Genomic DNA, 16,107 nt, shown 5'->3' on the forward strand with positions numbered 1-16,107 from the left:
AGTCAGTGGGAACCAGTTTAGACTGGTCGGCTCAGTTTGTCAGTGTTAATGGTGGAAGCTGATGATCATTTGACACAGAGAGAAAACAAAATCACACTTTTTCTTCATGGGAGGAAGCAGAGACGACTATAACTTCAAATGTGAGTTCTTCCACTAACTGTGTGTAACTTTGCTGTGTTGCTTTCCATAATTTTGAATATTGGCTTATTTTGAGTTTAAATATTGAAGATGAGTATTTCACAGTTTGAGGAGATGAAGACTTCTATCAAACACGATGACCCTCACACTTTGTCTTCATGAGAGGAAGCAGAGACGACTTCTTCTTCAAATGTGAGTAGTAACACTAACTCTGTCTCATTAGTATTGAAATATCTGGAGTAGTTAAGAAACTGTCTATTTCACAATAACTTAAGTTTGAAGACTGATTTTTGTATTTGATTAAAGCATTAATAGTTTATTATTGAGTAGAGTTACATATTGATTGGTTTGTACTTGCATTGATGCAGAATATTTGTAGATTCCATCCACAGACACTAGATGGGGCTAACTCAAACAGCAGAAGTTGTTTGCAAACAAAAATTTGGCTCCTACACATCTGCCCCCAAATGTCCAAGAATGAAACAATTACCAGCCAACATTTAATATAGAGACATGCATTACTTCAAGTTTCTTTTAGAAGCAGGCATTTTTGTTTTGGCCTCTCTAGGATGCTTGTTTTTGTCTTGAGTCCAACCTACTGGACCAGTCCATTAGAATCAGGCCTCGTTTCAAGGATTCCTCCCAGAGGTCATGAAGAGCAAGGGGTCAACTATCACCACAATGTCTTCAGTCTGTCATTTCTTTCTAATCTTGGACCTCTTGTGCCTCTTCTGCCTCTGGTGTCAGGTAATCCTTCGTCCATCTTCGAATTTATTGCCTGCTTGGCCTTTTAACATTTTCAGGTTTCAGACACTTTGACCCTCTCTATATGTAATAGTGAGTAATATCGGCTTGGATTCTGATTGTTTGACTTGTTTTATCACTGCACAGAAAATGATCCGTGGTTTCAGGCAGCTCCAGTATACTAGAGGATGGACTGACTCTGTCTTCACGTATTCTCTGCATAGCCTCTATAAAGTTATTGTTGAATTTGATCACCACGTATACGTTGGTGATGTTATGACAGTGCGTTAACAACGGTTTGATGGTTTCCAAGGTGGATGACTGTTATCAATGCCGTCAATAACATCACATGGCCAAATTGCCAACAGGTTTTGGCAGGTCACCAGTGAAAAGCATTATTCCCATAACAACAGAGGAGAAAAGAGTCTTTGTGGAGTTGTCCTTACTAAATTGACAAGGCCTTTTACAGCCTTTGATACAAGGCTGGCTGCCTCACACAATGGAAGGCATATAATTTTGCAGATGTCGTCTGGAAAGCTCAAATGTCAATGCTTTTCACAACAGCACTGGGGCCCTGTGAGAGGCATAATTGATTGGTTCACCTTTTGTCTTGAGCCAAATATTCATTCAGAAGGACAAAAAAAGAAGCGGAAGATGAAAGAGCATCTTCTGGAGCTGACACTATTCATCTTCTTGAGGAAAAAATTGTTTCTCCACAATGTACAGGCTGCTAATGTCAGGCTGTAGGTTATTTAATCCATCTAGTGGACATGAAGTTAAAAATATTCAAAATTGAAATGCAGATAATCTAAAAAAGTAAACACGATCAATCTTATCAATTACCTTGTTCAACGGCTGTGGCTCAGTCGTCCACTATTCAGAGGTTCGTGGTACCAACCCTGAATTGCCCCTGTACAGACAGTGTGTGGTAAAAGTGAAGCATGTTGTATTATTGTGAATTGTAGTACCAAGCAATTTAGATTGGGCATTAAGACTAGAAAAGTGCTACATAGATGCAGTCTACTTACCATGAGTAACGTTTTCTGTCTCTGTAGCCATGAGTGACAATCACAGGATGATGCTTGATAGTTGATAATGAAAAGGAATCAAGGGTATTTAAATTTACATGACCTGCTATTTTTGTGGATTAGATTGTAACCTTGTTGCACAGATTGTATGGATTTGTAAAGATATGTAGCATGTGTTGTGTCTTGCTTGACTTGCGATAACAGAACAAGGTGGCTTCAGGTGACTGTTCTTTTCAGGCATCCTCTTTTTGTCATGGTGGCATCAGTTAGAAATTGATGTTAAATTGACCTTGTAGATGGTATGTGCAGGGTGGCTTGGTGTGAACAGAGCACAGCTTCACAACAAACCACTTATTATAACGTTCCTCACAATCGGTCGTCTTCTTTCCTTCTCTGCTTCTTGAAGATTCACAAAAATGTAATATTGAGTGTGGAGAGTCAATTGATGACTGCATCCTTTCTTGATGAATCTCTTAATCAAAGACACAGCACACATTGAGGTTATAATATAAACTGATGTTCCTGACATGTAATTGCATGACTCTTTACACTTTAGAGTTGAATGGAAAATGCTTGTGAAACTCAGGACCTGAGATCTGAACTGTATAGAGAACCAATCATTAAGTCTAACACACACCTACTCTATCGATGGGCCCTTTTGTAAATGAAACAAAAACTTGATTCACTGGGGTCGCATTGTTTTTGGCCATAGAACCAACAGGTGACACACACACAAACACTAAATATACACTCTTTCTTTCCCTGTGTTTATCAGCAGCTGATGATTTAGATTTTACTTGTATTGTTGCTTTGTGTATACCTCTACTTTCTTTCTCTCTCTCTTCCCTTCAAACCCTCACCATTAATTTCCAGCCTCTACAATTTTCCTCTTCAATAGCTGAGTGGAGCGAAAGAAAAGGGAAAAGAAAGATGACAAAGACAACACAGGAGTCCTCTCTTCTCCACGGCCCTGTTGTTGTACAAAATAGCCAAGCAATAATTTTTTGTCATTGGTTTACTCCTAAAAGCCCATTTGACGTCAGTCCTGAAAGGGAAGCAATAAAGAAACCTTTTCAGTTGTGTTGATTGAGCGAGAGAAGGAGGAATGGGTCCCTTTGGGACGGGGCGACCGGAGAGGTCTTTTTATTTTCTCCGCTCTGGTAATCAAATGGAGCTGAAATGAAAATGGAGTTTTCTATGAAAATAGGGGCCTTTGTTGCCTTTGGAAGGCTGGTAATTCATAAACAATAAGGCGGCTTCTTTTGTTTGGGCTATAATATATTCCTGCTGCTCTGAAAGAGGTCTGTCTATGTGTGTGCGCGCACACACACTCACATTGAAGCCAGAGTAAAAGCCAAAGCGAGTCAGCAGGGGAAGAGAATATAAAAGGAGCCAGAGAGGCAGGCTCTCCATTCATCGTCCTGGATGGGAGATGCAGGGTGCATGACTCCTCAACTCTACGTCCTTCATCTGTCTCTCTGTTGCTTCCCTGAACCTCGTCATCTCTGTTCGTCCAACATTCTCATCTCCCACGCTTTTCTTTTTAAAGAAGAAGTCCAAACTTTAAAGGAGGTTTTCATGGCCAGCTTACAGGTGTGGGATTGCAGCACACCTGTCATTTCGGGGAAAGATTTTCTTCGTCAGGAAGATTTGTGGATTTATCTACCATCAATGCATTTTGGATTTTTGTGAGTTATCATGCCATATGTTTTTTGCTCAAAATATCGGATGATCCCAAGAAAAAGAAGACCCAGAAGGAAAGTGTTGCAGTTTGCCAGTTGATTAAAAGATGTAAGCAGCAGACTGGGATGACACCAAGTGGATGTCAGCGAACACGTTCCTATCAAGGATATGGCTCCATTTTAACCTCAAGGGAGCAACACTTCAGTCATCAGGGTTTAACCCTTTTATCCAGATGGAGGAGGGCAGGAGGGTTTTTTGACCACACAGAGCTGAACAGCTGACAGCACTGGACACCTCAGTGGTTCAAAGTGGAATTTATAGCTAATCCATGAGAGGAACATCACATCATATTAACACCTGAGTGAGGTTGATGTCCTGATGGCCAGAGATCCACACAACCTTGATATCTTCTATCTGGATGTGAAGACGACACTTCCTCAGTTGGAAGACGTCACTTGTTTATTTACACTTTGCATCTTTTGGACCAAACTCCTCTGAACTTGTGGATGGAAACTAAGAGATTTGGAAATGTGGATTTGGATCAACATGATGTAAGTGCTGCTATTTGCATGTGTCACGAACTTTGTGCGAATTTCTCCCAAATTTTTACGATGCTTTCAAATCTTTACTTTGACGTGAGAAGTAAAATCACAAATTTGGGGTCGCTACTTGATGAATCAACTCAAACTATTCTATATTTAAAGCGTCTTTATTTCAATAGAATACATGTCAAACTAACGTTAACACTACTTTTCACCCCGACACTATAGCTACCTAAAAATGCATACTAGTGCTTATTCAATCAAATTCTGTGCAACTTAAAAAAGAAGCCAGCTTCTGATAGTAGTAGTAGTAGTGTTTCAGATGCTGACTGAACTCTCTGGACTGTACAGAGGAAATTAGACAGATTATGTGTAATCTGAATGAAAAATTGTATAGAGCTGAATTAAGTGTGTTTATTTACTTTTGCACTAAACCTTACATATATAAGTTTTAGGAGCCAGGAGCATTTCCTCTCCGACAGCTCAGATTGGTCGGACTGTCCTATGCTTGATGATGCAACTGTTATTCTCTGTGCATTTAAAAGAATTTTGATATTTTGGCCTGCCTTTTAGTCGTTTGTTGTGTTATATGGATTTATAACATTTGTTGGGATGAGTTGTGGGGCTGTCGCTCTTCTGCTCCATTAGCTGACTGGAGAATTTCCTGTAGGGTCGCTACAAGTGCATCTATGTTCAGCTTTACCACTCTTCAGTCACGTGACTTACATTGAGTTTGCACAGCACTTGTGTTCCCTCTAAAGAGAGATGACTTAGTGAATTGAAGAGCCAACAAGCCCCTGACTTTGGAACAGCCATTTAACAATAAGTGATTAATTTGCCCGTAAATATTTAGGGTACAGTTTAATCTTTATTGCCCCTGTTGCATTGTAGTGACATGTTTTCCCCAAGACAGTAATAAATATACAGAGGCTTTTTTATAGGTTATTAAAAGATTCCTTATCAAACTAACTATAAAATAAATATCTAAGACTTAATTGTCAAGTGCTGCTTTGACCTTAACTAGAGAGGGGTGTTTTACTATGTCTATGCAATATTGCACATTATCCATTCCATGTCCGTCAAACACGCTATTGGTCAAAATTTTGAGCTAATGAAACTAATTCCCAGCCGTAGAGTTAGGGCTGGCACTTAATGTGGCTAATTCTCATTAAAGCAACAAGTCATGTGACGACACAGGCCTGCTCTTTCAGGTGATATTCCGATAATTCACAGGATTTAACACATTGTATTGATTCCAGAGAGAGGGAAGACTCAATCTATAACTTGGATCAACCTCTTAAACCTTTCATCTCTTGACTGTGTCGGTCTCTGGCCTCTTGGTGAACAGCGTACATTTTTAGGTAACAGCAACTGTAATTTAAAGCAGCCTGTTGATGAAAGTTGTGTCTTCTGACTGTTGTTGTCGGCTTTATAAAGCTGCAATTAAGTAATAAGTATTAAGTGTGTGTGTGTGTGTAGAGGTTTGTCTTGACTACTGTGTGTCAGCATGTATGTGTGAGGTTTCTTCACCTGTCAATGAACCCAGCTTTTTGTTTGGCTCCTCTCCTGCTGAGAGTTCAGTTTCTCTAGGTTTATTCTGCTGTTTGTTAGATAAGTCCAGTCTTTGATTGATGGAAAATCAAAAGGCAACTATTTTAAGTGATCATTAAATACCTTTTTTAAGAAACGTATCGACGGTGAATATTTTAAATGAAGGCAATCTTTAACATCTTATAATTTAAACAGATTTCATAGTTTGAATTGTGATTTAGTAGAATAAGAGATGTTTGTATCTGATTGAAACTCTTATCTGCTATATGTGGATGAAAAAAACATTAATTTACTGATGGATGTTTTTGTAACTTAAGATGCAGTTGCTGATGCATAAGGATTAATCAGATCAATTTAATTCACTACTCGCATCCAATTTCAACATTTTGGGATTGACACATTTTCCAGTATGTTTGAAACAATTACAAAAACCCACAGCCTAGTTATGAATGGAAATAGTTCATTTCATCTAAGATCAAATTGGACAATCTCCACCTTCCTAAAGTAATTCTTACATCGGAAACTGCAATGATAAGTAAATGCTGAAAGTCTTCCTTCAACCACTGGATGGCAGCAGAGTCTAACAAACAATGTAGTTGGCATCGCTATCGAAGTCAGATTTGATTTTTTCTTTTTATATTTCTCTACTATATTTAAGTTAAAATTAAGCCAAAATAATTGCACATAATTAAAATACTGTCTTATCGCATATAATCTGATCTTAAATGTACTTTATTGAGCATTTTTGAGTGGACGGGACTAAGTATCTGCCCTTTACAGGTTATTGCAGGAATGTTTTTTTCTACTATAAAACTTTCATTTCCTTAATTCTGCACATATTTTAGAAATACTGATGTCAACACTGAAAAGTTCTCGATATGCCAACAAAAAGTCAGTAGAATAATCTATAATTTTGAGCAATTCTTTCAATGAAAATCAAACTTTATATTTTTAAATATATCTCTATACTTATACAATTGTTTAAATACTAATATACCCTCTTCATGAAATAGGTAAATAAAGGTGCTAATTACATTAAAGCTCTAAAAAGGTGTTTTACTTGTAAGTAATTTATGATTTAGCACATTTGGGAGTTTTGACTCTAAAACAAATCAGAATTAAACAAATGTCTCAGCATTTTTCTGTACTTGAGTCTGTGAATCAATACTGAGGACATGATGTAAAGAGAGGTGAAACAGCTTTTTAGAAGTTTAATTTATCTTTAAGTGTTTGATAGAACATGAGTTGTAGGACTTTTCTTCAGCAGCCAGGAGTATAAAAACGATTCACTAGAGGGCGCTTTACATCCACCTTAAACCTCAGAGGGGCATAGAATCCTCTCCGTCTGTTAACTGTGTTTTATAAACTGTTGTGAGTCTAACACCTGCAGACAGATTTTTACAGCCCCCACACACTGACACTAACTGACCATGTGCAGAGAAATCTAATCCGGTTTTATCCCATTTACTCTTATCAGTCCTCAAGTTGTTGTGCATGTAACACACAGTGCACTGTGGGAAACAGCCGGAGGACGTAGTAATGTCACAGCAGGACGACGCCTGATGAGGGAAACACTGAAAATCAAGTGAGATGCACACTGCTTTTATTGTCTAATTAATCATTAGCAACTGATTTTGAGATTTAAATTCAGATCAAATAAATCCCCTCTCAATTGGCTGTTTTAAATAAAAGGAGAGGAATTTAATTTGACTGAGAATGTAGGAAACAAAAGGTTTCAATTATTTAAGCATGGTCCTATAGTATTCTATAGTTTTTTCTTATTTTGAAGTAACAAAGAAACAGCTGCAAATATATTTTCTTTAGTTTCTTATTTATTCTACAGTTTGCAGCAGCTGAAATACTGTTGAATAATGATCGTGCATATTGGTGGATTCTGGGCACACACTGTAAATAAGGAAACGGCCTTCACAACAGATTAGATGGTTATTTTTCCATAGGTGCTGAGATTAAATTATGAATAGGCAGTGTAGGAAATATCACATCTCTTCACTATGTGTTCTGCGATTTCTTCAGCTCTTATTTAGACTAAGTGGAATAAAGCCTGCCATTATGAGAGCTCGGGTCTTTTTTTATTTCCCTCTCTGTCAGCATCGCTGGAGCCAGGGTATAGTTTTCCTGTGTGTGTATTTGTGTTTGTGTGTGTGTGTGATAACTCACCAAACTTTGGTCGTAATCTTACTTGTGAGGATATATCCTGATAATTCCCGATGTCATAAGTGACGTTATATTTCAAAACCGCATTTTGGTGCAACGCTGGTTTCAGGGTGTTCCAAAGATGTTGTGTTTTCATCTGTGTTTGTCTGTTAGTTCCCAGGATTTCCATGAGACTTGGTGGAGGGTGTCGTAAGGCTCAGGGAGAAACCCATTACATTTTGTTGTGAATCCAGGATTTTGTTGAATTCATAAAAAAATTCATGGCTCTTAAGGAAACAAAACCTGGCATGTTTAGGGGACTGAAATTTGAGTGTGTAAAAAGTAAAAATAATAATTTATCTAGTGGATATTGTAGCTTTTTCAGCTACTATATAAGATGTATACAACCACCTATGTGCTGAGAAACGTAATGTAGCTCAGCTGTATGGCTTGTTTTAATTTAAAGTGACTGTTGGGCCTTGGCAGAGGAATGTGAACTACTGAGTGAAAGTCTAGTCGTTTGTATTACTTCTAAATGTTGAATAGGAAATGTTTGTTTACTGTGTGACCAGCACAACGTGTCATAACCCACCTTTTTATTTTGAACATAGATAAAATTAGAGAACTGATCTTATCCAGTAAACCTTTTTCTTACAAGTCTAATGGCCAATTACGTGTTTTCTAAGAAAAAGCAAGGTCATATAATGTAGCGTGACACATGAAGGTGTAAAAGGCTGAATTTGTCTAAGTTGCTGCATCTTTCTGTTCAGATATGTATTTTTGGTGATGCAGAGCTGTGTTGAAGTGGTGGAAGCTGTGACCTCAACGATTTTGCCGCTGACTCTAACAGGGTTTAAATTGCATTTCTCCATCATACAGTTTGCAGTGTGTTAATGAGTCTGTGGATGTATCTCTGCAGGTTGTTCTCAGGTCTCCACTGAGGGTGACCAGGCCCTTTGCAGATGAAGCTTCTGTACATTAACTTATTTGACATTTTCTCTTAAAACATTCTTTTATACGGTGAAAATTCAGTCTTTACCTCTACACTCTCAGCTTCATCTGCTTTTTTTAATGGCTCCACTCTGGCGACAGCCGAGGTCAGAGGCTTTATGGTTGAGGGACGTTGTTCCGTCCATCATGAACTGAGTAGATGTTGGTGGTCAAAGGTCAAGGAAACTTTGACCTCACCAAACACATGTTCTGCCATGTTAGTTTTTTTCTATGCAAAAAGGTTGAAGGTAAACTACCTGCGACAAAAACACTTTATTGGCCATTATTTAAAAGCATAACTCAGTTACCTCGTAAGATGTTTGCAAAATGTCATGTGATGAATGCGAAACTACAACTCAATTATTTTAAAATGAAAAAAGGAGCCACGCATGTAGAAGATGCTGATGCAGATCCAATTGCTCGGACATTTTCTAGAGTTCAAGTTTGAACACGGCTCTTGAAACTTAGGCGTTTGTGTAGATCTGTGCGCGAGCTGCTTGTGAAGGTTATTCTCAGAACTGCTTTTGAACACAGCTCAAACCTTAGTTTTAATGAGTGAGTAGTATCTTCACCTGTTGACTTAAACATTTTTGACATCGTATGTTAATTTTCAGAAGAAAAACATAACATTTGTAAAATACAGTTAAAAAAACTGACCTACGATGCCAAAAATGTGTTGATATTTCACTCAAATAGCTGCGATGATGCTGAAGCCAAAACAAACAGATTTACTGTAGATTTCAATAAAATGGCACCAAAGTCTCCCAACAACACATTGTTTTTAAAAATAGCATAAGTGGCGTGCAGCACTCTGAAGCATTTAAAAAAAAAAGCCACGGTGCAATCAAACTGTGTTAATGTGATGTAGATCCGACATCCTGCGTTCATTCTCCGTGCAGTAAACATGGGAGCTGTCAGAGCCTGGTGAGAGGGGCCTCGAGCAAACCATTCTCCTCCTCTAATGCATCAACAAATATAGCCTGCGTTTAAGTGTATTTCATGTAAAACACATACAGACAATAGACACTTCTCCTTAACCCAATTTGCAATTTCCTTTGGAGTAAGCAGCTCAGTCCTCTGTGTAATGACGAGGGAATCTCTGCTGTACGGCAGGAAAGGCCACTTTACTATTGTTTGAATTGGGCTATTTTCTTTATTGTCACACTGACTAGTCACATGTAAATCTGATCTTGCAAACCCTCATCCGCAAATGGAAATTTCTCCAAATCCAACCTGGAGCCACCTGGACCTGTTAATATGTCCCCGGGCAGTTAATTGGTTAGTTGGTGTGTAGGCTCCCTCGATAAAACAAATCCTTGCACCAGACTTAATATAAGCTGATTTAAATGTTGAAATAGTGCAAGATCAGTTAATTTCTGATTTCACCAGAAAGAAAACTTACCTGAACTCAATTAATTTTTACTTGTGAATTAATATAGACATACTTTTTTTTTTTACCTGTTACAGAGCAGGGCTTTCCTGTTTGTCATTAAAAAGTGAGAGGACTTGACTAAATGAAGAAATTCCTGTTAAACCAAACATTCCCATGCTGGACAATCACTGAATGTAATGTAACTATACATTCATAGGGCATCAATTTAGTGCTACTTATTCTGATGATTAACATCAGTGATTAAAGCTGATTTGATTATAGATGATAGTAGGACCCAAGCAGTGAGTTTTGAAACACAGATATTTCCATAATGTATTCCTCACATTTTGGCCAATTCAATTAAAATACATTTGTAATGGACCTCAGTCCAGAATGCTGCATTGGATAAAGAGGAGAGTTTTCCAAACTGGTGTTCGGGACCTTCACACAGGTCTGATCAGCCTGTGGTCGGCCTGCCTTAGAGGAGGGTGTGTGTTTTAAAAGGCAAAACACCTGTTGATGCTAAGGTGCACAACCGAATGTCCCTAACGTCCGCTGGTGGTCGCTAACATCGACTGGCCATTGACAACTCAATGAGTGTGGCAAATCTTCAGACATAAAAGGGTCATCAAAATTGCAAATTTCTTTTTATTTATCAAAAAATCCTGCAATCGGTCTTAAAGCAGAATGTAACTTTTTTGTAATTTCAGATTTTAAACTTCTCATTTCTTTAAATAGGAACAAATGATGCATTCAGACAAAATAAAAAATCCTTATTTAACCTCAGAGTAGAAAAGAAGATCGACTCTGATAAAGAATGAGAATAAACATTGGTATTTATCATTTGTTAGCGGATTAAAACAAAGCAGGCAATTGTCAAAATCAATGCAGTAGAGGAAGACAGAATATGATTTGTTATGATTACTACTTCTGCAAATCGTTCATTACTTTCCCTGCTTAGAAAACGTCCACGTCTTTCAAACTCAGTCTTCACTTTGTATGTAATAAAGGTTATAGGGTCAGACTTTTAAAAGATCCCTTCATGCCACACAATCCTTCAGAGTCTCTATTTAAAATCCTCATATTCTAATAAAATAAAAAAGTGGGGTACTTTCATTAAAACTGTTTATGTTGCATCGTCTGGTTTTAAAGCAAATCTAACCGGATACTTCATTATGTAGAAGTCTCAAAACCTGACCTCGTTTGCAAACAGAGAATTTCACTATTGGGTATCGTTGTTCAGAGCAGTAAATGTAAAACTCTGAATGAATTAATGCATATCGTAACGTATGAGTAAAATGTGGTTACAAAATAGCTTATTAGTGTAAAACGGTGGGTTTTCATTGTAAAGCAACTTAGAATGAGGACAGGTGCTTGGTTCTGGTTGATCCGCTAAGTAACGCGTCACCTTTCAGCTGCCTGGCTGATGAGCATCATGAATGTAAATCTGTCTCCGTATATATTTAAATGTATTTCCCCCAAGCCATCCGCATGTCAGTGCTCCACCCATTAATCAGACCCCCTCACTAAAGGAACTACACCGCCATCATCGCTCCACTACAAGCATTACACAAGACATCCAGTCAGACTAAATGGTCCAACCAATTACAATGATTTTAGAAGAGCTATGTTGTTTGCATTAGTGGAGGAAAATGGACTGCCATTTTCCGCGTGGCTGGGTGGAAATTGAGAATTGAGCTCTCTTCAGCGTCTATAATGGATTAAAACCAATCAGCCGGCTGATGTAACTCGACATGCTCTCTTTTTTAACCACGTATCACATCTTACACCATTAGAAAGTCTATTCAATGCAATTCTAATTACATGAGCATATATATCTTTAGCAGGGCTGGTGAGTGCACAGGGCTACACGGACGGAGGTGTTGATGCTTTCTAATGGCGTGTTGCATCTTACACCATTATCATTTCTATCTAATACATTTAGAATTACATGAGCAAATATATTTTACCCACTGTTGGTCAGTGCACAGGTCTGTCTGGACGGTGCAGTGTTGTTCTACTGATTATCTGATTATTGCTCATAATCAGTTCTCAAGTACTGTTACTGATCATTTGCATTACAATAGCAGTATTAAACTCACTGGCTTTTAAGATTTGTTCAGGAAATTTGAGTATATTGTTATTCATTTTTATGCAGGTCTCCTGTTTTGTAATTTAATATTTAAATCTTAAATTTGTCTTACATGTTCCTGATTTAATGCAATTAATATGGGATAAGAATATCTATTTCACCAACTTGACTTTATACCCTTTACTTTATTTTTATTTTGTATAAACTACTGTTATATTGAAAAATCCTTGAATCAATTATCCATCTGTAGATAGCTCAGACCAAGGTTTGAAGGAATTTCAAATATTTTCAATTTGTTGCTCGGAGTAGCCAATAAAAAAAATACAAATTTTCATCAATAGAAATATAACAAAGATTATGATATATTATGCATTGTGCAAGCACTGTGTGGAGCTATGCTAATTGATCTACCTCAAATAAACATGTAAAATTGTTTAACTGCAGAAGTCATAAAACTTTAAAGAAATAATAATGTGACCTTCATAATACAAATATATTATCATCTGTTATCTCAATATGTTTTGACCTTATTATCCAGCCTAAGTTCTAGCATCTTAGTGTGAACTTGTACTGTGTGGACAAACCAAGTAATCCAAAGATTCTAATCTCTGCTTTCTGGCAATTTAAAGACTCATTGATTAACTGAAAGAAAAATAATTGACACATTTATCAAAAACTAAAATGTTAGTTTAAGCCCTGCTGCTGCTGCTGCATATATATAAACATTTTTTAATCATCCATTGTGAACTGCCAGCCTCTGATTACCTGATACACACTCAGGTGCACACCTAAAGTGGAGTGCCACTAAGAAATAAAATGTCGGTCTCTTGGCCAAGTCGATATCAATCTCTATTTTCAGCTATTTCCAAAATCTATAAACGCAGCTCTTAACGCAGGAGTGAGAGCCAGGTGAGCAGAGGGGTTAAAGAGGGTCTGCGCCTCTGTCTGGCTTGGGTTAACTGCCGTGTCAAAGTGGCTTTTGTCCTCCCCTGAACAGCGCTGGATGATGATGTGTGGCTGACAGCGCTGCCCGAAGTGATCTGGAAGGTTGCTGGTTTGAATCTGCTACACAAAATGTGCAGTCATTGCTCAAGAGCCTCCGACATGGCTGCCAGAGGCAGTTTAACACGAAGCTCTTGAGAGGAACAAAGTTGTTTTTCCTTGCTATAAATGGGGCAGAACAGTGTTTTATAGGCCTTGTCACTCAGTAAAGACAAATATCTGGTTGTATACGTCGCTGTTGTATGATCAAAATGCATTCAGGCCATATAGCTGGCAATAGGCACAACAGAAATGCCTCTCCAGCCACATATCATAGCTGTCTCACAACAAGCTTCGCCTCAAAATAATTTCTTAATCCATTAATTGGCGTGGAGCAGCATTCGGGGCAGGGCTTTTTGTTCAATATGTTTTTCAGAGATGCATACTAATCATATAAAGTGATCCTTTGTACTCAGGTTGACAGGAGCGACGAGGGCTTTTAGATGCACGCACACACACACACTCGCAGGCATGTGTCTGGGAGCGCCGACGGTAGACCGAGTGTATTATTTTCCCTGAAGAGTGTTATTTTCCTGTCAAGGCTTGATGGCAACGTGCCAACAGATGTGACAGGGAGCGATCATCCCTCCTTCATACTGTACAGAGAGAGGGGGAGATGGCGAGGAAGGATGGATGAGGACGGAGAGAGAGAGACAGATACACTGGCTTTCCATCCAGGCGTTTTTATGCAAATAGGGGTGTATCAAATTTGAAAACAGGCTAATTCTAATGAAATATTCTCCCCAAAAAGTTTTCGCTCAAAGTTTAATTTGAGAAACGGTGATTGAAATCAGTTTGTCAAGTAAATGCTGCCGTGACAGACCACTGCTGCACCCCAATCCAGGCTTCAAGCGTCAAATATTTAAAACATTCACTATTTAGTGATTTAGATGATACTGTAACTTGTCATTAATGACCCAGCACCTGATATTGTTAAATGCATGATAATCATTAGTTTATTTTATAAGGACTATAATCTGTTACTACGATTCAATCTTGGAGAGAAGAAACTTGAATGGATGTTCCTCTTAACTTGGACTTCCACTCCAGATTCTGTCAGTAATCTGATCTCCTTAGAGGCAACTCTGCCTTGCAGATGAGCTTTGCTATTCAGAGCTACCTGATAGATATCAGTGGCTGCCGATCAGATTAGCCGTTGTGTTAATGGCACTGTTCTCTTTTGTCATCTGGTAAGTCTGTAGGCAAACTGATTCTCTCCGTTATCTCCCTCTCCTTCGGTGTCCCTCCAGACTTCTCTCTCTCTCACTCTGCTCCTTTACCCTCTTCATTTACGTTTCCCCTGACTCAAAAACAAAGAAGACGCAAAACAAAGCGAAAGAAAACAAAGGAAAAGACAGAAGAACGTGTCATTACTGGTTTTGTTTCTACAGCACCCCACAATACTCTGACCACCCTCATCAAGTGATAGAGAGAGATTGTGCTCATGCAGACGAGTAAAAGAGAGAGAGAGAGAGAGCCTTGGCGTAACGAAAGGCAGTTTAATTTAGATAATTATCTCGCAAATTAACCACAAACTCCCTGTTAATTACCTGTCTTGGGGAGCAGTGCAGGAAAACAAAAAGCGGAGCCAGCGAGGTCTTTGTTCAGATCTTCTTGGGGGGGCCATAAATTGGTTACGCCCCTGCTGAAAGGCCAGATAACCCTTTGAGGTAACAACCACTAAAGCATTTGATAGGCTAATGGGGAATACTGTTAGCATCCGCGTTTGTAATTGGACGTCATAAATCTGGGACAGGTGACGGGAGGACAAAAGAGGGGTTTTGTCTGGGTGTCGGGGCCACGGCGCGACTTGTAAATCCTTCCCCGGCTGAATGGCGCTATCTGACGGTCCACATATGGCGAGAACAGGAGATGCAGAGACAGGATCTCCCACATTGATCCTCTAACTGTGCAGAGTATTTATGTGCACTCAGATACACCAGAATATGTGTGTGTAGCAGTGCTAATAAAAAGACCTTTTCTTATCTTGGTGTCTGCTGAAGGTGATTCTGTCAGCAGCTATTAACCTCGCCTTTATAATGACAGCTCGCCTGATTAGTTTCAACACTTAAAGCCCTGACATTTTCAATTTCACTCTTATTTTTCTTTTTCAGCTCTTTGACACAGTAGGAAATACAGTTTGCACCTTAATCTCCTCTAATAATGACTTATTAATGTTGTTAGTTTTCCTCATTAAAAACCAACATTAAAGCTTTGTTATTTTTTTGGTCAAGTGAAGAGCAGAAAAGTACTTTAATTAGTATTACTAAACTTATTTTCAACATGCTTAGAAGTAGAGAATCAAAAGCTAAAGTAATTGTCTCATTAAGTTAGAATAATTTTTTTTAAGAGAAACCTTAAGAAAAGCCCAGCAGGTGGTCAAACCACTTAACAATCTGAAGAACAGATTACATTGCAGCTTGTGCGAGCAACTTAGTGGTCAACTTCCCTTTGCGTCTCCTGCTAAGTGCTAATACAAAATAACTGTCTTTATCTTTGGTCAGTGTCAGGGAGCAATTTTGTTATCTTCTGATTTCGATCAAATTGGAGTTTTAGCATTTTCTGAATACCATCAGGGACCAGGATGTGAAACCTTATCTCATTCAGCTGCCAGGACGTGTTTATTGTCATCCTCTTCTTACACCTGCACAAGGTTACTGTCGCCAACAGGTGTGTCCATGGTTCGTTTTTTTTCATGACCCTGGAGTTTGAAAAGCTGACATTTCCATTTCAGAGACACAGAGTTTCTTCTCTGCTGCGTCTGTGAGAACT

This window comes from Platichthys flesus, chromosome 22, assembly GCF_949316205.1.
Source record: "Platichthys flesus chromosome 22, fPlaFle2.1, whole genome shotgun sequence".
Taxonomy (NCBI): Eukaryota; Metazoa; Chordata; class Actinopteri; order Pleuronectiformes; family Pleuronectidae; genus Platichthys; species Platichthys flesus.